The 21493-nt window shown below is 45.6% G+C and overlaps 1 protein-coding gene across 2 annotated transcripts in view; it reads left to right on the top strand.

Moving 5' to 3' along the window:
- Positions 1–2792: 2792 nt before the first annotated feature.
- The window catches only part of LOC308572795 (uncharacterized protein C15orf39 homolog), a 43273-nt gene continuing 24572 nt past the window's right edge, over positions 2793–21493 (top strand). The window contains exon 1 of one of the 2 annotated variants that reach the window (XM_081169188.1): positions 2793–3460. The gene's annotated coding sequence lies outside the window, so the exon portion shown is untranslated. The remainder of the gene's footprint in view (positions 3461–21493) is intronic. The other variant, XM_081169187.1, reaches the window with a different exon arrangement.

Here is a 21493-nt window from a genome sequence, read left to right as displayed (position 1 = left end):
TCTCTGTACACATACCAAAATGTGTACAGAGAAATGTCATTGCATGTTCAGAGTGCTGAAAATGTTGCTGACATATTTACAAAACTGTTGTCGTTTGTAAAGAACAAGCAAATGTGTGAAACCTTGGGTTTGCAGAGGAAAGTCGTGTAAAATACTCTTTATGTGCTCAGAAGTTAATTGCACTGTGTGAGAGCTGTGAGGGGGGTGTTGGGAAACTGTGTACATGCAGCTACTCATACAGAGTCAATTAAGGTTTGGCAGACAGCCAGAGGGTCGTGTGAAGGAGTACCGTAAGTCTGCCTGGTGATAACAGAGGCATGGAGACAGCTCTCTGACTGGTCAAACTCTCTCAAGGGAGTGATAATTAATGGCCCACTAACTGGAATGTGTTAGTTCAGAGTTTGTGAGTTCAGAGTTCTGTGTCAGTGTAGGAATTGTGAGTTGTGTGAGAGAGAGCTAGCTAAAGATCCGTGTTCTGTTCCTGTAAATAGTCCACTATAATGAACACCTAACTACAAGTTCCTGGTTCCTGCTTCGTCTATCCTGTCTGCAGCCAAGTTGCCAATTGCTTCCATGGATTCTGCTTTGACTCTGCTAGGTCTGGGTAAGGTCCTGCAACTAGTCAGAAAGTCGCGAAACGTCAAATTGGTTTTCCCAATAAGTCACACTTCTCTGAAGTCTCTCAGCCTCACTCACCTCACAGAGTGTTTGTTGTGGGGGAGGAAGGGAAAGGAGATTGTTAGCCGCTTTGAGACTCCTTCGGGTAGTGATAAAGTGGGATATCAAATCCAAACTCTTCTTCAATTTAACGGGCAATGCTGTCAGTGGTTAATTCCTGGCTTCTGTTTTTATAGTTTGTGTTTTATTGTCTTGATGTCAGATGTTATCGCCTGTGGCTTTCTTCCTTTAGGATGCAAAGGCAGGATATACCTATTTTTAAGAAATAGATAAGACGCAAGGACAAATATACACTTATTACACAATCAACTGATCATCTAGAAATATGTGATGATGTAGAACAGGCAATGACTTCTCAGGAGGGAGGACTCTGGGGAAATTTTCAAAGAGGAATTTAAGGGATAGTGTGCCCCCCATGTTCTTTTAATTGTCAGACAGTTGCCGTACTTATGTTCTGACCCCCCTTAATGGGGAGGTGTTCTTAAAGCTGTAACAACTGAATTCTGATGTCATTCTAACCCACGTTTCACAAAGTTTCGCTGGGGTTGGTTGTGAACTCCCAACTGGCAAACTGCGATATAAAGCTGTGACCTTGCACATGCATATCTGGAAATTAAGGTGACATTCGACCCTCTATGGTCTGCTTTGGGACCTGAGGTGTTACAGTGGAAGCCTTTGCATGTCTCATTGTCTTCAGTGGGGCTTACTCCCAGGAGGAACTAACAAGGACTGCAGCCTCAGAGTAGGCAGACCTGCTTAGATACAGTCAGGATATTTTTTTGGGGGGGGGGCAGGACACCCACCTGCCATCATCTGCCTAGCAGATTCAGAATAAAATGTCTCAACCACAGTTGATTTAAATTACCATATTTTTCGCACTATAAGACTCACCAGACCACAAGACGCACCTAGTTTTTGGAGGAGGAAAACAAGAAAAAAATAATTCTGAATCTCAGAAGCCAGAACAGCAAGAGGGATCGTTGCGCACTGAAAGCAGCAATCCCTCTTGCTGTTCTGGCTTCTGGGATAGCTGTGCAGCCTGCATTCGCTCCATAAGACGCACACACATTTCCCCTTACTTTTTAGGAGGGAAAAAGTGAGTCTTATAGAGCCAAAAATACGGTACTTTCTTTTGACCCGAGTGCTCAGAAAAACCTGTCAAAGTCTTCCTACAATTTCTACTTTTCGTTAAGTATTTGTATTTATTTACTTGGGGTTTTTTTAAAGGGGGGAGCAGCTTGCCCCCCTGGCTATGCCCATGACCTCCAGTACCTATATCACAGGACAGGAACCCTGCTTCCTTGAGAGTAAGGTAAAGGTAAAGGGACCCCTGACCATTAGGTCCAGTCGCGGATGACTCTGGGGTTGTGGCGCTCATCTCACTTTATTGGCCGAGGGAGCCGGCGTACAGCTTCCGGGTCATGTGGCCAGCATGACTAAGCCGCTTCTGGCGAACCAGAGCAGCGCACGGAAACACCGTTTACCTTCCCGCCGGAGTGGTACCTATTCATCTACTTGCACTTTGTGCTTTCGAACTGTTAGGTTGGCAGGAGCAGGGACCGAGCAACGGGAGCTCAGCCCGTCGCGGGGATTCGAGCCGCCGACCTTCTGATCAGCAAGTCCTAGGCTCTGTGGTTTAACCCACAGACCCCACTGAATTCAGTAGCACTACTTCCAGCTGGTTAGGATCACAGTCTTAGCTCCTGCTTTCCAAAACCTAAAGGGTGGGGAGACAGCTGGGCCTTTTTTCTCCCATTCCAAGAACTGGCTACCTGGCAGGGCTGTTGTGAGAATAAGGGGGGGGGGCTGTGTATGTTCCTTCGAGTTGAGCTGTGATTCTTGCATTCTGGGGGTTGGGCTAGAATATGATGCCCCTTCTAGCTCCATGATTCTATGAGCTCCTTGTTGAAAGGAATTGAATGAGCAACAACAACAAGTAATTCAAAAAGGGTAAAAGGTATTAAGAATAAGATGATGATGAGGATGCACAAGACTTGGCTCCACGCGCATGCTCTTTATCTTACTGGCTTCTTTTCTATCTTTGCGAACTTTCTAGCCTCTTTCTTTTCCGCCTGTTGATGCAACCTCTCCGCGTGGGATCCGATTGGCTCGGCTCGTCCCGAATCCGGATTACGCGGAAGGTTGCCATCACATTTCTGCCTCTCCGGCTCCTCCCTTCTCCCTCGCGCGCCCTCACCCTCCGGACTCCCCTTCGCTCCTTTCCTCCTCCCGCGAGGCGGGGAGGGACCGGAGAGACACACGCACACAGAGATCCTTTCAGATGACTGAAGCAGCAGCAGCGGCTCCGGATCAAGTTCTCGTCGCTTCCTTTCTGCAAAGTGGTTTTGTGTTTTTTGTGTGTGTTGGCGCGTGGAGAACCAACGGGGGACGGCGGGGAAAAAGAAGTCCAGACAGAGTTTTTAGGCCTGGGCAAGTCGGATATGAGTTTTCCCTTTTTAAAAAAGGAGAAGAAGCGAAATCAGTCCGGATCAGCGCTCGCTACGGATCTGGATCCTCTATTTGCTGCCTGCCTCTTTTAGGCACCCGGAGTTCGTTCGGCCGGCTCGGATCCGAGTGCAACTTTTACCTCCTGCGAGGCTGCCTTTTTCTATTTCTTTTTTTCTTTTTTTAAATAGAGAAACCATCTCGTTCTCCGCTACCACTTGCTCCCCCGCCCCGAGCCTCCCGGAGCGATTCCCCACCCTACCGGGGGACTAAGATGCGCTTCTGGGGGGCAGCCTTACCTGCGGGGAGCGACGGAGTCCGACCCCGGCAGCTCCAGGTAAGATCGGCTCCTCTCCGCGCAAGATTTAAGCCCGCTTTCCAGCGATGGAGAAACGGCGGCTGCCTCAAACCAGCCCTTTGAAGGCGCGCTGGAAGCGTAAAATTGTAGAGTTGGGAAGAGGTCCCGGGTTCATCTAGTCCAACGCCGTGCAATGAAGGAATCTCAACTCGCTCATACATGGGGGATCGTGGCATTAATAATAATAATAATAATAATAATAATAATAATAATAATAATAATAATAATAATAATAATAATAATAATAATTTGAATTTATATACCGCCCTAGACCCGGAGGTCTCAGGACGGTTCACAGAAAATAAATAATTTTATTATTTATACCCCGCCCATCTGGCTGGGTTTCACTCTCCGGGCGGCTTAGAGCACATTAAAAATGGTAAAACATTAGACATACCCCCCCCCATGAACCAGGGTTGCCTTCAGATGTTGCCTTCTAAAAGTCAGAGGGTTGTTTGTTTCCATATACTGACAGAGATATATCACACACACACACACACACACACACACACACACACACACACGACTTCCCCTCCCTCCTTGCAACTTACCAGAGGCATGTTTACTCGGGAGTAAGCCCCGCTGCGCCCACTAAATTAAGTCAGTCTGTGTCAGGATGGTAGCCCCGGGCTGCATCCCTGTCAAAGGATGGGAGTAGGAGCCCCGTGGAGTTTGCGTGGGCCCTACTCGCGAGTAAACACGGAGGTTTGGGAAGGAGGTATACGCGCGTGCGTGTGTTGGGGAGGGCTGCCTGCCCCCCGTCTGAAACGGCCTTTTGTTAACCTGGCCTCCCCAATGTAGACAGAAGTAAGCCAGAACAAAACCCGGAATGATAAGCATCGCGATTGCATCACTTTGCTGGCCTGGGGAGGCGGCCAGGGCGCATTTCCAAAAGCACCCAGGTGTTCAGCTGTGCGGAGGGGAGGGGGGTGTTTGGGTTGGTGTCTGGCGGAGAAGCGTCTCCTCCAAGATAAACAGAGAGCCTTAAAAAAAAAGAAAAAAAAGAAGGAAGGAAGGAAGGAAGGAAGGAGGAGAGCAAGCAAGCGTTGTTTAGTCTCTTGGCGCGTTTGGAAGGGTGCCCAAACGCGCTTTGCGGACTCGATCCCAAGAAGGGATCCTACGTTGGATGCCAGGGACCAGTTCTCGCTCTACCAAGCAGAGTTTTCTTGGAACCATGCAGGAGATTGTGCTGGCTTATTTTTTTTAATCACAGGGCAGTCTAGTCTGTTTAAAAGAAAGAAAACACAATTTTTTAATTGTTATTTAAAACAAGAGTTGCCTACCACTTAGGTTTCCTTGGAGACTTCTAATACAGAGGCTGGTTGCAAAGCACTCTGCACATGAGTGGAGGAACTCTGTTCCTCTGCTGTTATTTTTCTGTTTGTGTGTGCCCTGTCCTGTTTTCCCTAAGACAGGAGCATTTAGGAAAATTAAGGCTTCAATCTTTAGCTGTGTGGAGGCTTCATTGAAGACAGGGTTGGGGGCTTAAGTTCTGGGGGTTGGGTGGTGGGTGGGGGTAGCATGCCTAGAATTCTGGGTCCCAAACCCCCAAGGAGGTTTTTCTCAGATTTGCTGCCTGCTTACAAGAGCTAAGGAAGTAAGTAAAGCGTGGGCTTTCTCTTTCAGCAGGAGGAGGTAACATAATCCCACCCCCCTAGAGGAGGGCTGACAAAAGTGTGTTGTGTTTTTCAATCCTGACACTCCTCCTCTTCTCTCTCTCTCTCTCTCCCCCCCCCCTCTCATTTGCTAAAGGGTGGGATTTTTCCTTTGACGAAAACCCCAACAACTTGTTCCCACAAGATCATCTGTTTCTTGTTGGATGCTTATGAAAATATAAGGGCCTTGAGGCTCTGGATAGGGCCTTCGTGACCATTTATGGATTGCCTAAGTTGTGTGTGTGGTTTATAGGAGTGCTTGCATGCGCGCACATGTCCGGGGCTGGAGACTGCTGCTCTGCAGGCACGTGGTCAGCGCTGGTTGAAAAGCCATGCGTTGCGGCAACGGATCTGTGGGCACCGCCTCTGTTCCGAAAGCTCGTGTTTGCGGTAACTATAGTGCTTGTGTACACAAATGCGCTCAGTGGGCAGAGTTTAGGAAATGCCATTGGTGTGAGTGAGTGTGTGATGCTTGGAGCAGAGGCATGGAGGAACGGTTTAGCTCCGTTTTCTCTGCAGATGCCCAGAATGAAGTAAGAAAGTCAGGCAACAAAGAAAGGGGTGTGTGTGTGTGTGTGTGTGTGTGTGTGTGTGAAAGGATGTCTCTTAGTTGCACCAAACCAGGGGTGAAGAATGTGCTTCCCTCCAGATGTTGCTGGACCCCATCTCCCACAGTGATGTGTGGCGATTTTTTGTTGTAGGGGGGCAGTTAGGGCCAGAGGCGCCAGCTTGCGAAGGCGATTTGGGGGGCAGGGAGCATCACAACTCCCTCCCTGAGTCAGGCAGAAGCTTCCCAGGCTTGGAAAGGAGGTGCCAGGGGAACATTTAGGGGGCCTAGTCTCCCTTGTAACGAGTTTTGTTGAATCAATAAAGATCAGGCCTTCTGGCTGCTGGTTTGCTTCAATTTCGTGGCTGTAGTCTTGTTTGACCTTCCAACCTAAGCCTGCGGAACCCACTGCTGCACCCTAGTCCACTGACCACATGCCGCTGAACTCCCATCAGCATGACTGATGGTTGGGGAGCTATAGCACAACCACCGGCTGAAAGGCCGTAGGTTCTTCAATTCCACCACTGGTTTCGGTTGGGTGTTTAATGCCTCTGAAGGAGTATATTGTGGGGGGGGGGGGCCTATGCATGTGTACTTGGAAGTAGGCCCCCTGCCAAGTTCAGTTGGGTTTATTATTCTCAGTTCAGTGTCCACGGATTTCCATCTTTTGCATGCCAAGACATGTGCTGTGCTGCTAAGCTACGGCCTTTGTCCAGCGCACTTTGCCCGTTTACCCCAACCTATGCGTCCTTATCCTTGCACTTCTTTTCCCTGTGTCACATTTTGGATTGTAAGCTCTCTGAGACAGGGACCCCCTCCCCCTTGTACTCTAGGAAGCAGCATTCACACTAATGGCACCATCGCTTCTTCTTTGGCAATCCCTCGTCGCCAAGTAAGATTGTCTTCCATGAACACGGTTTTAACAGTGAGTCTGTAAGTGACTGTGGAGGCCAGTTCTGGATCCACACGGCCTTCCACAGTGGGGATATTGGTTTCCGGGCGGGAGTTGATCACGGTGAGGGTTTGCCAAGCGTGCCTTCCTCTTAGCTCGATTCTCCCTTTTGTCCTGAGTTTGAGTGTCTTCAAAGCCCATGACACCTTTGGTAAAGGCTGTTCTCCAACTGGAGCGCTCGTAGGCCAGTGTTTCCCAGTTGTCGGTGTATATACTACATTTTTTTAGATTTCCCTTGAGAGAATCTTTAAACCTCTTTTGTTGACCACCAGGACTACGCTTTCCATTTTTTAAAGTTCGGAATAGAGTACTGGTAGTTTCTAATGGCACTAGATAGATAACAATAACAATATTTAACCAGAACTTTCTCTCTGTGTTCCATGGGGCTGTCCCAGGTAAGTCATAGCTGTCATCCTAGGCACACTTTGGAAGTTAGCCCTGTTGAACACAGGCAAGATTACTCATCAGCAGTGCTTTTTTCTGGCAGTACTCAACGGTACCCACCGCCCCATGTTAAAAGTGTGGCACTTATTGTGACAGCTTCATAGTGAATACTGGTACCTTTTTCCCTTTAAAAAAGTGCCGCTCATTAGAAAATATGCACAGGATTGTGCTGTTAGAGTGATACACACACACAGCTGTATTCAACTAATTGAAATTAACAAATCTTAATTACTTTTGTTGGCTGATTTCAAAGGGCCTAATGGATAGGACTGACATTGGATGCAGCTACCCCCTCCTAGATCGTAGTTGATTTTATTGCCCCCACCTGTCGCCTCCTGCAACCTGTGTTTTCAACTGAGACGTTGATGACTTAGTGATTGTATTGTGACCTGCACAGTGATCTGAGGATGTAGGGAAGGATAAAAATAGCTCTAATAAATTGTCACTAATAATAACCAGAAGCACTGCCTGGTTACAGATAAAGAAGGCAGGTAACTTTGTTGGCCCATCAGGAAAAATCCAACCAGTGTTATTTGTAATGTTTCTGCTTGGCTATGAGTGGATATCAAACGTGGCAGAATGTTATGCCAGTGGTATTTGGTGTATTTGAGTTATTCCCCTATCATCAGTGGTAGTTACATCCTTCTGGACTCCCTAGTAATTATGACTATGGTTATGCCTAGCTGTGTGTATTTTGCCAATGCTGGTGGAGCATTGTGAGCTACAGTCAGCAAGAGAGTTGCACATTTCTAGCAGCCTGGAAATGCTTGTGAGCGTTGGAACCATATAGACTTTGTCACTTTGATGTTAAGAGGAACCGCAAGTAAAATGGATGATATGCTGTGTGCACCTTAATCTAGTTTGGGATTGAACAACACAGTTGTTCAGAGACAAAAGGAAACTCTCAAGCAAGGCATGGAGTTGCCAGCCGGTAGAGTTCCCCTGACAAAGGAGGTCTTTTTAAATTTTAAAAAAGTGCTTTATAAGTTGTACGCCTGTATTTATATAATATGCAACAGAATGGCCATGAAACTGGAGGAAGGCATTTTCGATTTATGTTGTACTCAGCTCTTGTAAGACTGAAAATCAGCATGATGAGGCAACGGGTGGCTTTCTAGAAAACCTTACCAAATGTGTGTTTCTCTGAGACTGAAACTTTTTGGCTTGCTTTCTCAGGGTTTATAAAATGTGGGTAGGTCTCACTATTCAGGCCTGTGATGGGAAGCTGGACTTTGTGGATAGGCAATGTATTACAGTGGTACCTCGGGTTACAGACGCTTCAGGTTACAGACTCCGCTAGCCCAGAAATACCGTAGTACCTCAAGTTAAGAACTTTGCTTCAGGATGAGAACAGAAATCGTGCTCCGGCAGCAGCGGGAGGCCCCATTAGCTAAAGTGGTGCTTCAGGTTAAGAATAGTTTCAGGTTAAGAACGGACCTCCGGAACAAATTAAGTTCTTAACCTGAGGTACCACTGTACTGAAATCTTGTGAAGGATAAGCTGTCGACACTGTACCTGCTATATTTTTAACATGTGCATGGGACAAACCTTAAAACTTTGGCACAGCAAATCCCTCTGATTGATACAGGTACACACGCCACGGAAAAGGGTTTGGCCATAGGTTTTCACACAGCATGGACACATGGACCCCATTTAAAGCAGTATTATATCACTTTGCACTGCCATTGCTTCCTCCAGGGAATCTGGGATTTGTGGCTCAAGGGTGCTGAGAGTTGCTAAGAGACCCCTGGTCCCTTTACAGAGCTACAATTCCTGGAGTGGTTTAACCAATCAGTCTTTCTTCCCGGGGAACTTTGGACCCCCCCCCTCCCCACTACGTGCAGGAAACTCTGCTCTCCTTTCAACACCTCTGATACAACCTGTTAGACCAGCCTCCTCCAACCTGGCTCTTGCTGGATTACATCACCCATCATTCCCGACCCTTGGCTGGTGCTGATGGGATTTGTTGTCCAAGAAAAATATCTTGGCTGCACTAGGCTGGCAAAGGCCGTGTTTGACAGAAGATTCTGGCCCAAGCAAACAGCAGCTAGGAGGCAAACTTCTGAATCTTTCTGATGCTCAGGATGGAGTCACTTGCCCAATAAAAGGCTTACCACACAGGTTATAGGAAGCTATCTTCTGCCAGATCAGATCATTGGTCCATCTAGATCTGCGTCAGCAAACGTTTTCAACAGTTGGCCAGTCCACTGTCCCTCAGAGCTTGTGGGGGACCAGACTATTTTTTTTTGGGGGGGGGATGAACAAATTCCTATGCCCCACAAATAGCCCAGAGGTGCATTTTAAATAAAAGCACACATTCTACTTATGTAAAAACACGCTGTCTGTGGGCTAGATTTAGAAGGCGCTTGGGCCGGATCCGGCTGCCAGGCCTTAGTTTGCCTACCCATAATCTAGATCAAAACTGGCAGCGGCTACTGACTCCAGGGTTTCAGACAGGAGCCTTTTCTGATTCTGCTTGGAGATGCTAGGAATAAATTGTGAGACCTTTTGCATATGCAAAGCCATATGCTCTACCACAATGTAAATCTAGGCATGTTTGCGGAATTTGATCTTTGCAAATTCCTATAGGAGGTGACCTCTTGGAATAATGTGCAGATAGACTCCTAAAGTTGGAAGAGACCCCATGGATCATCTACTCCAACCCCCTACAATCCTGGCATCTTGACTAATGCATCCACGACAGATGGCCATCTAACTGCTGCTTGAAAACCTCCCATGAAATCCTTTCTCACTGCTTTTTCTATGATTGAATGCATGGTTTACATCAATCATCAATCTCATTGAGATGACTTTTTGTACACACGGACTGTGTCTGTTAAACTGTTCATTTAAATTAGGATTGATAGATTATTCATGCTAACCTCATTGTAGAACAGCCATTCCTAAACATCATTTACAAACTTGCAGTTTTGGCTCTTGGAAATGCAAACAGAGTTGTTCTGATTTCCCAAACACAGCAATGCTAAATTGCACCCCTTTAAAAAAACTATCAGTTGTGTCATATTGCTGTTGTGACAATCAAACTTTAAAACTGAACACCACCAGAACCAATGATTTTTTGGGGGGAGATGATTTTGGTAGTGCAAAGTTTCAGCCATGTGGTATTAAAATCCCAGTGATGACAGTAACGGATCCAGACTTTTGCCTTGCATGTGGGTAGAGCAACTAAGCCATGTTTGAGATCCACGCACAATATTTTCAGTATGTTTGTTGCACAACTGCCAATACTAGGAGGAACAGAAGCAGAATAGAACTGTGCCTTAAATAATCCATTCTAGAGGAAAACCCCATGAAAAGAGTGACTTTTTCCCCACTGATTGATTAGAAAAACGGGCTCAGCTGCCATTACACGTGCACAACCACTTTGTATACTAGGAATGAAAAAGGCTTGAAATTTTTCCAAAGTACTACAGAGTGGCTTTGGAGTACATTTCTTAAAAGCTGGTTTTCGCCCACACTTAAATACTCCTCTCTATCCAGGCAAGCAGAAAGCACGATCAGAGTGCAAGGACACATTCCAGCCAGACAAAGAAACTTGAGGAGGGTGCAAAGTGGGGCTGGCAAAGGATTTGGCTTGCGGAAGAGGAGTGTGCGGTTTGGGAGACCTCCAAGGGCCAGATGGAGAGGTATGGAAGGCCGCATTTGTCCCTGGGTTCTGAGATTCCTATCTCTGGTTCACTCATGTGGTGGTGTTTAAGAGGGGGCTGTTGTGCGCCCCAGATGCTGGCTTTCTGCCTCCCTGCCTTGTCGGCTATCTGTCTAACCGTACCGCATACAGTGGTACCTCGGGTTAAGTACTTAATTCGTTCCAGAGGTCTGTTCTTAACCTGAAACTGTTCTTAACCTGAAGCACCACTTTAGCTAATGGGACCCCCCGCTGCAGCTGCGCCGCCAGAGTATGATTTCTGTTCTCATCCTGAAGCAAAGTTCTTAACCCAAGGTACTATTTCTGGGTTAGCGGAGTCTGTAACCTGAAGCGTATGTAACCTGAAGCATATGTAACCCGAGGTACCATTGTACTGCTGTGGAATCTGGACATAGGGTTGCCATATTTCGAAAAATAAAAACCAGGACATCCCAGAATTGTTGCGCTTTCCCAAAGTTGCTGAGGTTTTCTTTTTGATTGACTTGCCTGAGATTCAGGACAAAGCTTTTCAGAAAATTTCCCCCAGATGTCAGTTACACCATTGAAGTACTGGTGATGTCTGGATGTATGGCAGCTGTAATTTCGAGCAGCCACAGGCTTTGCGTTTGGCATTGACAGAATGGCATCATAGTTACATTATGTACCCACTTTCCAGCTTCCTGAAATTCTGGTTTAGTGCCGAGAAAATCTCTCTCTCTCTCTCTCTCTCTCTCTCTCTCTCTCTCTCTCTCTCTCTCTCTCTCACACACACACACACACACACACACACACACACTCTTTCATGGACACAATATATGCCTGCAATGCTAAGCATCATTTTCCAGGAAAAATCTACAGAATGAAGGACATGAACTTCCCAGTAAACATGCTTAAGAGTGCCAGATAGTTCATCAAGTGTCGCTGGGCTGGCTGGCTGAAAAAAAGATTGAAACTTCGTTGTAATGTTTAACATCAGCCTATTTTGGATACATGCCTCTGAGAAGGCTGGCTGTGGGCGTTTTATTTTACAAAATGGCTTTCTCCCTCGATGGCTTCCTCATCCTTCCTGTGTAACCCCGACTCTTTCTGTGGCCTGCCTCGTAATCTTTTGAAAGTGCCACCAAGCCACGGTGTGGCTTTCAAACATCAGAGAAACACTGCCTGCACCTGAGCGCGCTTGTTCTGAATAGGTCCAAGTCTTGAATGCCATCAGTGGAAAACTCAACAGAGATTCAGCAGGGCGCCTTCTGTTTTAACTTTTCCTTGTTTGCTGAAAACTTCTCTATGCTGCCAAACCTGCGTAGACAATTGGGAAAGCCTCTTCTGTAATAGCCAGCTGCTGATCTCTGATGCTCTTACGTTTTTTTTATGGCATGTATGTACAGTCGTTGCAAACGTGTATAGTTTTTAATGAGATTGTCATATAGAAGTATTTTCATAAATAAAATACAGTGGTGCCTCGCAAGACGAAATTAATTCGTTCCGCAAGTTTTGCTGTCTAGCGAATTTTTCGTCTTGCGAAGCACGGTTTAAACGGCTTAACAAAGTCGCAAGACGTTTTCGTCTTGCGAAGCAAGCCCATAGGGAAATTCGTCTTGCGAGGCAAATCGCGGACGAAAAAACCTTTCGTCTAGCGAGTTTTTTGTCTTGCGAGGCATTCGTCTTGCGAGGTACCACTGTAAACAGACTTGGGGCACAATCTGCCCAGAAACTTGTGGTGTCTCGCTGCTCTTGTTAAGTGGTCTCACACCCTCAATAACTTCCTTTGTGAACCTACTTGGGTCCTAGGTTGGCTGCAGCAGCCCAGGGCAACTAAGGCTGATAAGCTAGCAGGTATAAGAAACGGGGGCTTTTCATAGAAATCATAGAATTGTAGAGTTGGAAGAGACCACAAAGGTCATCTAGTCCAACCCCCAGCAGTGCAGTGGTCTAAAAGACTTGGCCCCACATGTTGAATTCTCTTTCCCTTAGAACTTTTTCACCCCTCTTTTTTTTAAAGAAAAAACCCCACCCAGCTGTTTATTGATTTTTAAATCGCTTACCCCCATATACCTAAAAGAGTACCTTCTGCAATTTCAACCATGTTAGATTCTACGATTGGAGGGGGTAGGCCTTGTTGGTGGCGCTGCCACTGGGGGCTTCCTGGTTGGCGTTGACCCCCCAGACAGGGCCTTCTCAGTGGTGGTTCCCTGTTGGTTGAATGCCCCCTCCGGTGAGGTATGCCTGTATCATTATTCGCTTTAAGAAGACATTTCAAAGCATTCTTATTTACTGAGGCATTTGATGGCTGAAGAGCACTAGGCATAAAATAAGTCTTTATAAGTTTTTAGTTTTTTAAAAATGATGATGATGATGATTGATGATGATGATAATAATAATAATAATGATTATTGCATGCATTCGCCACCCTGGGCTCATTTGGGAGGAAAGGTTGGCTATAAATTGCATGCATGCATGCATGCATGCATAAATTGTTATATGCTGCTGCTCCTGAGAGATGTATTGATGGCCCAAACCTGAATGGATTGGCTCTAAAGGACAATTAGATGAATTAATAGGGGAGAAGGGAATCAACGACCACTAGCCGTAATATGGCCACACCAGTAGGGAGAGTGCTCTTGCACTCAGGACATGACCTGGCAATATGTCATGAAGCATGATGCGTGTTTGTGTGCTAAGCAGAAATCACAATGTGGGAAGAACCGTGATACCAGCCGATGGATCTACATAGTTCCATCCTTATTGCAGACATTGTGATTCATCAGTATATCACAATGTTTTAACTGGTTATATATCAAGTTGAAAACCACAAATCACCCAGCCCTGCTGTTTGCTTCTACATAGTTCCAGGGTTGAAATCCCTGCTCAGCCACAAAACTCACTAGGTGACCCTCGGTCAGTCATTCTCTATCTCTCTATTATCATTATTTCTTAAATGATTTTCAATTTCATACATTTCAATAATTTTATAACCATTTTAACATTTCAAAACTCGACTTCCTTCCCCCTCTTTCTGCGGTACCTTAAATTATTTTTTAATATTTTCTGCATATTCCAAATTAACTTAATTTGCTCATTTATTCATCTATGCTTATACACTATTATAAAACTGCAGGTTATTTCAATAATCCTGCCAAGTTTCTTATCTGTTTACAATTTCTCTGTAAATATTCAACAAACCATTTCCATTCCTTTATAAAAAGTTTGTTATCTTATCTTGATTTCTTGTTTTTTCCTGTAAGTTTTGCCATTTCTGCGTTTCCCATAAGTTTTTGTATCCATTCTTCTTTTGCTGGGACTTCTTCTTCTTTCCAGTTTTGGGTCAGTCACTCTCAGCTGAAACTACCTCACAGCATTGTTGTAAAGGATAAAATGGGGAAGGAATTCCATGCTAGCCTGAGCTCCATGCAGGAAAGGTGGGTTATACATGAAATAAATATAAATGAATGAATAAAAAGGTAAAGGACCCCTGACAGTTAAGTCCAGTCGCAAACGACTCTGGGGTTGCGGCGCTCATCTTGCTTTACTGGTTGAGGGAGCCGACGTTCGTCCGCAGACAGTTTTTCCGGGTCATGTGGCCAGCATGACTAAGCTGCTTCTGGCTAAACCAGAGCAGCACACGGAAACGTCGTTTACCTTCCCGCCGGAGCGGTACCTATTTATCTACTTGCACTTTGACGTGCTTTTGAACTGCTAGGTTGGCAGGAGCTGGGACTGAGCAACAGGAGCTCACCCAGTCGCGGGGATTCAAACTGCCGAGCTTCCGATCAGCAAGCCGTAGGCTCAGTGGTTTAGACAATAACCCCCTGTGAATTGTAGTTCTTTGAGCCCTATGCATCGCCCTTTGCAAGCTAAAATAATCAGCTGATGGTGAGGGCCTTGCCTACTTTAGCTTGTAATGAGGAATGACACCCCCCCGTCTAAATTTGTTGCTGATGTGGAGGAAGTCTGGCCTCATCTGTGCCAAGGCCTCATGGCTGCAGGCTCCTGAGGGCTGAAGTGACGCTAGACAGTCATTTTGTTGACTGTCCTCAACAAGTGACAGTTCCATTGAGAAAGGACTTCCTAGTTCACGGTTGCTGGCTCGGGTGATTTTGTATATGTGGGTTGTTTTTTTTAAAGGTTTTCTTGCTTCAGGAGCTGAGGGGTAGCTGGGGTGGGAAGCAGGAAGGCGGTGAAAACATCTCTTCCCCACCCCTGGCCTTTGTGACTCTCAATGCCCCCAGATAACCCCCAGGCTGCAATTGGCAAATATTGAGCCTTTTGCGATTTGGCCTGTGGCTCATGCAGCCTCTTGTTTGGTTCTGAAGAGCAGCTGCTTTCTCCCTCCCCTTTGGTGCTTCTGGGAAAATCCCATCTAAAAACAGGAACAAGTCTTTATTTACCTAAGCAGCGAGGTTTCAAGATCGTTCACAGAGAACTTTGCACGTGTTGAAATACGGGCAAGAGTTTTGCCTTCTTTTTCAGCATCCCTCCACACCCTCCCTTCACCTTCCCTCCTTGCTCAGCAAAGTGATGATGGCGTCTATCCTGGCCTTCGTTTTTAGTAAGAAACAAGAGGGGGGAACGGAGGTGGGTGGGGGACCCTTTCTGAGTTAGAGAGCCACATTCTCTTCTGAGCAGCCTTCTGAAGCCACATTCTGGTGGCTGGGTGGTGGTGCAGAGACAACGTGCAGAGCAACAATTGAAAATTTCACTTTTGTACAGTAGGCAGTTCCTACGCACACTCTTGCTGCCCCGTCCTCCAGCCAAGCAACAGGCATTCTAGGAGCACTTGAGCCGGGCAAAAATGCTCAAGATGCAAAGCATGGAGGGTTTTGCCTGGGGAGAATTCCAGGGGCCAGGAATTTCATCCCTGGGAAACCTCCACTCCTTGCAGCTCCCCCACACCCCTCCAGCTTCTTGGCGGATATATCGATATACAGTGGTACCTTGGTACTCAAAAGGCTTGGCTCCCGAACAAATCAGATCCCAAACGCTGCAAACCTGCAAGTGGGTGTTCCGGTTTGCGAACATTTTTCGGAAGCCAAACGTCTGATATGGCTTCCACGGCTTACGATTGAGTGCAGGAAGCTCCTGCAGCCAATCGGAAGCTGTGCCTTGGTTTTCAAACTGTTTCGGGAGTCAGTTTGACAACCAAGGTACCACTGTATTGTCCGAAACTGGTTTGGAGTTAATATTGTGGTGTCGGTTTCATAATTTTTGACCTGACAATACATCACGAAACATGGTGTGTGGGTGTGTGCGCGCGCCCGCACACTGCAAAAATCACATTTCCCGTTGTTGAATTGCCATTTCAGGGGAAAAGGCTGCTGATTTTTGACCATAATGTACGTATTTGCTCAGGAGCCTGGCACTGTGTGTGTGTGTGTGTGTGTGTGTTGTGTTGTGTTACGTTGATAAGGCTATTCTGAGTAAAGTTGCATTGCCCTGCCCTGGGGGAAAAAATTACAATGTAGGAAAATCCGTGAAGCTGGCCAATGCTTCTCTAAATTTCTGCAGCCCCTGTTAACTCTGTTGGCTCTGGACTCCCCTGCCATCTGCAGGGAGCAGTGAATCACAAGAGCAGGTGCCACAAAAATCATGATGCGGTCATAATATATCGCTTTGTTGAGATGTTGAGCTGGTGATATATCACAATGTCGAAAACCAGCTATCGCCAACCCTAGTCTCCAGAGTCCTGGGCAGAGGTCTTCCCCCATCTCATGCTACCTCATTCTTCTACGTGGAGATGCCAGAGACTGAACTGGGGATCAATTGCCTGTAAAGCACATACTCTATCTCTGAACTATGGTAAACCAGCCCTTCTAGGCTCTCCAGGAACCACTGGATATGACAAAACACCAGAGGAGCCACTGATGGATGGCAACCTATGAGAAAGTCCTGCTCTGTGTAAGCCACTTGGAAATTGGGATGAAGTCAAGTGACAGCCTCCACGGGGCCTTGGAAGCTCTGTCAGTGATAATAAAAATGGCATTACTGTATATCTTATAAGAGAGAGAGAGGAGCATAAGGAGGCACCACAGCAAAGGCTAGAACCATAACATACGTACTTAGTAGATTGTTTCAAAGAAGATGATGAGATCAATTTTGCCAGTGTGAGCAATGTCAGAATGACGCAGATGGGATGCCAGCTAACCCGTCCCCTAGAGCAGGTATGGGGAAGCTGTTTTTGGACTTGTATCTCCCATCATCCCTGACCATTGGCCATGCTGGCTGGGGCTGATGGGAGCTGGGAGTCCAATTTATATCTAGAAAGCCACCACTTCCCCGTTCCTGTCCAAGAAAGATTCTAGGCATGTATGAAAGTTGGGAAAGTGCTTGTGTTCCCTTCCTCCTTCAAGCACCAAATGATGCATGCAGTGAAAAGATTTAGTCCCATCACTAATAAATATAGAAGATGTTGAGATGTTCAGTGATGCTCCTCCTCCATCAATTACATTTTAACATCATATCACTTTCCTCTTCTCTTCCCCCACTTCCTGGTGTTTTTGTTTTTCTCTTCGCTTTCCCCCTTCCTTCCCTGCTTCCTTTCCTTCTGTAGTCCTAGCTGTGTTGGGGACAAAAGGATCCTTTTTAAAAAATAATAATTTTTGTTATTTTTCATTAATAACAACCCAATGGAGGCCACATAAATACAATACCAAATCATGCCAAATCACGATACAACAAAAAAGCCAATTAATCAGTTCTGAATTCAATGTTTTTGGATGACCTCCCGTGTTCTGGTTATCTGGAGCTGATGTTAATCCTCGGTCCTGCTCCAATTCTCTTAATTAGTCCAAATTCCCCAATTCCAGTCTTAATCCTTTGTTTTAGCAGCCACTGGTGTGATGACTTTTGTTCGTATTTAATAAATCCATATCCGTTAACTTGCAGAGGGAATTGATATCCTGTAGTTTCTGTGTGAAATATTTGTTTGCTTTCTTCTTTTCCTTCATGTTGTAATTAATCAATTTTCTTCAACATTGCCCCTCCTTCGAAAACTCATTTCTAAGTACGCCACAACTCCCTTTTGCCTCTCCAAAACCGAAAGTACTCCAGCGTCCGGCCACAACTCCTGGCTTACTTTCCAGCACTTATCTCCTTTCCTCCTTTCCAACCTTCTAACGAGCTGGTGTCTTGCCAAAGCCATAATAAATCAAAATTAGAGTTCTCTGGGACAAAAAGATCCTTGAGCCTGCTCCACTGGGTGGGCAGCTATGAACTTAAGGTAAAATAACTGGACCATTCAGAATGGGGAAGAAATGCTTGGTGCTTTAAGCTGGATGGGCTGTGGGGAATTGTAGCAGGGAGGTGCAGGCTGAGGATTCTCGGTGCAAGAGATGAGTGGGCAAGCTGTAGAGGAAGAGCCAGTCCAGGGAGCTACTGCTCGGACATGGGCTCTCAGCAGGTTCCTGACCAGACTGGCCTGGTGGTGCTGGCCCTGGCAATTAATGACGTTGGCAGAAGTTTAATTAAGAGATGGGGGCTTCTTGCACCTGCAGAATGGGGACTGGTGCTGGCTCCAGGATTTGGCAATGACCTCACTGGGCCTCCTACGTCTTCATGGTTCTTGCTGCTGCCCATTTGCTTGCCTGATTAGGTTAAAGGGAATGTGGCTTTAAAACAGGGTGGATTTGATTTACAAATCAAATCGATTTCAATCACGATTTCAATCACTAGTAAGACTTGATTTAAATCATTATTTATTTATTTATTTTTACAGAAAGACTCATTCTTGCTGGTATAATCTTAATATTGACAACAAGATGAAGGTTTCATTTCTGGAATAGTAAATTTTCAGAGTACAGTGGTACCTCGCAAGACGAATGCCTCGCAAGACGGAAAACTCGCTAGACGAAAGAGTTTTCCGTTTTGGAGGTGCTTCGCAAGACGATTTTCCCTATGGGCTTGCTTCGCAAGACGGAAACATCTTGCAAGTTTGTTTCCTTTTTCTTAAAACCGTTAATACAGTTGCGACTTGACTTCGAGGAGCAACTCATAGCACGCGGTGTGGTAGCCTTTTTTGAGGTTTTTGAAGACTTTGGTGATTTTTGAAGCTTTCCCAAAACTTTTCCGACACCGTGCTTCGCAAGACGAAAAAACCGCAAGACAAAAAAACTCGTGGAACGAATTAATTTCATCTTGCGAGGCACCACTGTAGTTTTTACTGTACAGTTATATCAAAAATTAACTGATTTGGTTATACTATTAGAAATACATAGACAGATAATTATGAAATTATTGTGAGGTTGAATAAGTTAACTGTTTATATTTGGACAACATTTCTGCTGTACTTTATTGGAAGGAGAAAAACAATCATTTCCTTAAGGACAATTTATTTAACTAAAACAATAACATTATAGCATATGTATGCATGTTTGTTAACTGATGTGGTTAAACAATTTTGGGAAACAAAATGTCACGTAAGAGAAAGATCTGAAATATTTTCCTTGAAGCTTGCATTTGTTGTACTGTGGATTGTCTGATTTGATGTTTTAAGGTGTTGTAAGCCGCTTTGAGATTTGTTCTTTAAAATATAAAGCGGTATAGAAATGGAATGAATCACCGTCTTCATTGTCATCATCTCTGTTGCACAAAAAAGCCACAGCACTTAGACATCTCGTGGTGGTGACTGCAAGCTAGGTTCAAGGTGCCATTTGGCAATTAGATTATATATCTGAGTTTCGAACACTGCCAATGAGGCCAACAGCCGAAGCCAGCCCTGGCTGCGATTTGAGAAGAACTATGAAAACCTTTTTTGTTCTCTGAAGATTGCCTGCTTGTTTGTATGGGTGTGTTCTCTACAATAGAGACACCTGGTTCTCCTTAAAGGGCTTTATCATAGCAGAGCCTGCCAGCTTAAAAAGTTGGCAGTCTTCAGGGGAAAAGATCTTTATTCTTTGCGTATGAACTAAATCAAGATCTGCCCTGAAAACAAGGAAGGCGAGTGAGAGGCACTCAGTTGCTTGTTTTGCCGTGCTCACAAACCCAGATTTTTTGTGAGCAAATGGATCATAGGTAACAGTGGGCCACTTTTCCTTGGTCACGCCCAAGAATTTATGAAACAAGCACTTCTCATTTGCCCACAAAGACCACACGGATGCATTTCTCTTATTATCTCATGATAACGTAAACCAAAGACTCACTTAGTCAAACATATTTCCCTCTGGGACCAGTTGGATGCCTCCAGGAAGCCTGCGATCAGTGCTTGAAACCAATTGCCCCAGCAGCTGTTGCTCCCCAGAAATTGAAATTCAGAGGTTCTGTTCTCAGCTGTTGTAATGCTGGGGAGTCCAGTCCATGGTTTATGTGTGTTTCAGTTCACCAGGGTCTGGAGCAGTTACAGACTAGGTCTTACACACCAGCTCTAGAGACACTAGGCCCTAAAGCAGCTGAATTTGTAGATTTCTGGTGGGCTTTTTCTCATGCCTCATGTTTGTTATAAACAAAGTATTTTGGTCACTGTCATTTGTGCCAAGAATATGGCAACAAGAGACGAACTCACATGGATTTTGGGATGCTGGCTGAGGTCTACTTCACAGACAAAAGCCTCCATATACCTGCTCATAAGTTAATAATAATAATAATAATAATTTATTGTTTATACCCCGCCCATCTGGCTGAGTTTCCTCAGCCACTCTGGGCAGCTCCCAATCGAGTGTTAAAAACAATACATTAAATATTAAAAACTTCCCTAAACAGGGCTGCCTTCAGATGTTTTTTAAAAATAGGATAGCTGCTTATTTCCTTGACATCTGATGGGAGGGTGTTCCACAGGGTGGGTGCCACTACTGAGAAGGCCCCCTGCCTGGTTCCCTGTAACTTCACTTCTTGCAATGAGGGAACCGCCAGAAGGCCTTCAGAGCGGGACCTCAGTTTCTGGGCTGAATGATGAGGGTAGAGACGCTCCTTCAGGTACACAGGTGTGTATAAATGTGTATAAATAGGTGTGTAAATGTCCTTTCGTCTTCCTGCTTTGTATAAGATGGAAAATAGAAAACCAAACCTGCTATGGCTGCTCCCTCTGACTTTCCCTCAACTGATGCTCATGATTCCCACACAACCGTAGGGCTCTGTTGGGATGAATGGAGCCAGAGACTGGAAATTTTGTTCCTTGCTATGGTAATGGAATGCAACACAATGGAATATGCTCTCCTTCTGCTCTATGCTACGTGTGACATCTTTACCATCCTCCCAGTTGCAGGAGATGGTGATGGTTACATGAAAGGGAAGAATGCACTGACAAAGTACTATCGTCCAAAGAAGAACATAGATTTTGAGATGTATAAGTAATGCCAGGACGTGGGTGGCACTTTGGTCTATACCACAGAGCCTAGGGCTTGCCAATCAGAAGGTTAGCGGTTCAAATCCCTGCAATGGGGTGATCTCCCGTTGTTTGGTGCCAGCTCCTGGCCACCTAGCAGTTCGAAAGCATGTCAAAGTGCAAGTAGATAAAAAGGTACCACTCCGGTGGGAAGGTAAATGGCGTTTCCGTGTGCTGTTCTGGTTTCGCCAGAAGCGGCTTAATCAAGCTGGCCACATGACCCGGAAAAACTGTCTGCAGACAAACGCCGGCTCCCTCGGCCAGTAAAGTGAGATGAGTGCGCAACCCCAGAGTCGTCCTTGACTGGACCTAACAGTCAGGGGTACCTTTACCTTTAAGTTATGCCAGACCAGACAGAAGCAAGGAGAATGCAGGGATGAGCTTCATGCATGTCTGAGAAACCAAGCTGTTTTCTCTGAATTCAGCAATATTGTCAGCGAGGGGAAAGCTGAGATATTC

The sequence above is a fragment of the Podarcis bocagei genome (genome assembly GCF_964188305.1).
Source record: "Podarcis bocagei genome assembly, chromosome: 14".
NCBI classification, from domain to species: Eukaryota; Metazoa; Chordata; class Lepidosauria; order Squamata; family Lacertidae; genus Podarcis; species Podarcis bocagei.
This window is presented reverse-complemented; position numbering and strand designations above follow the sequence as displayed.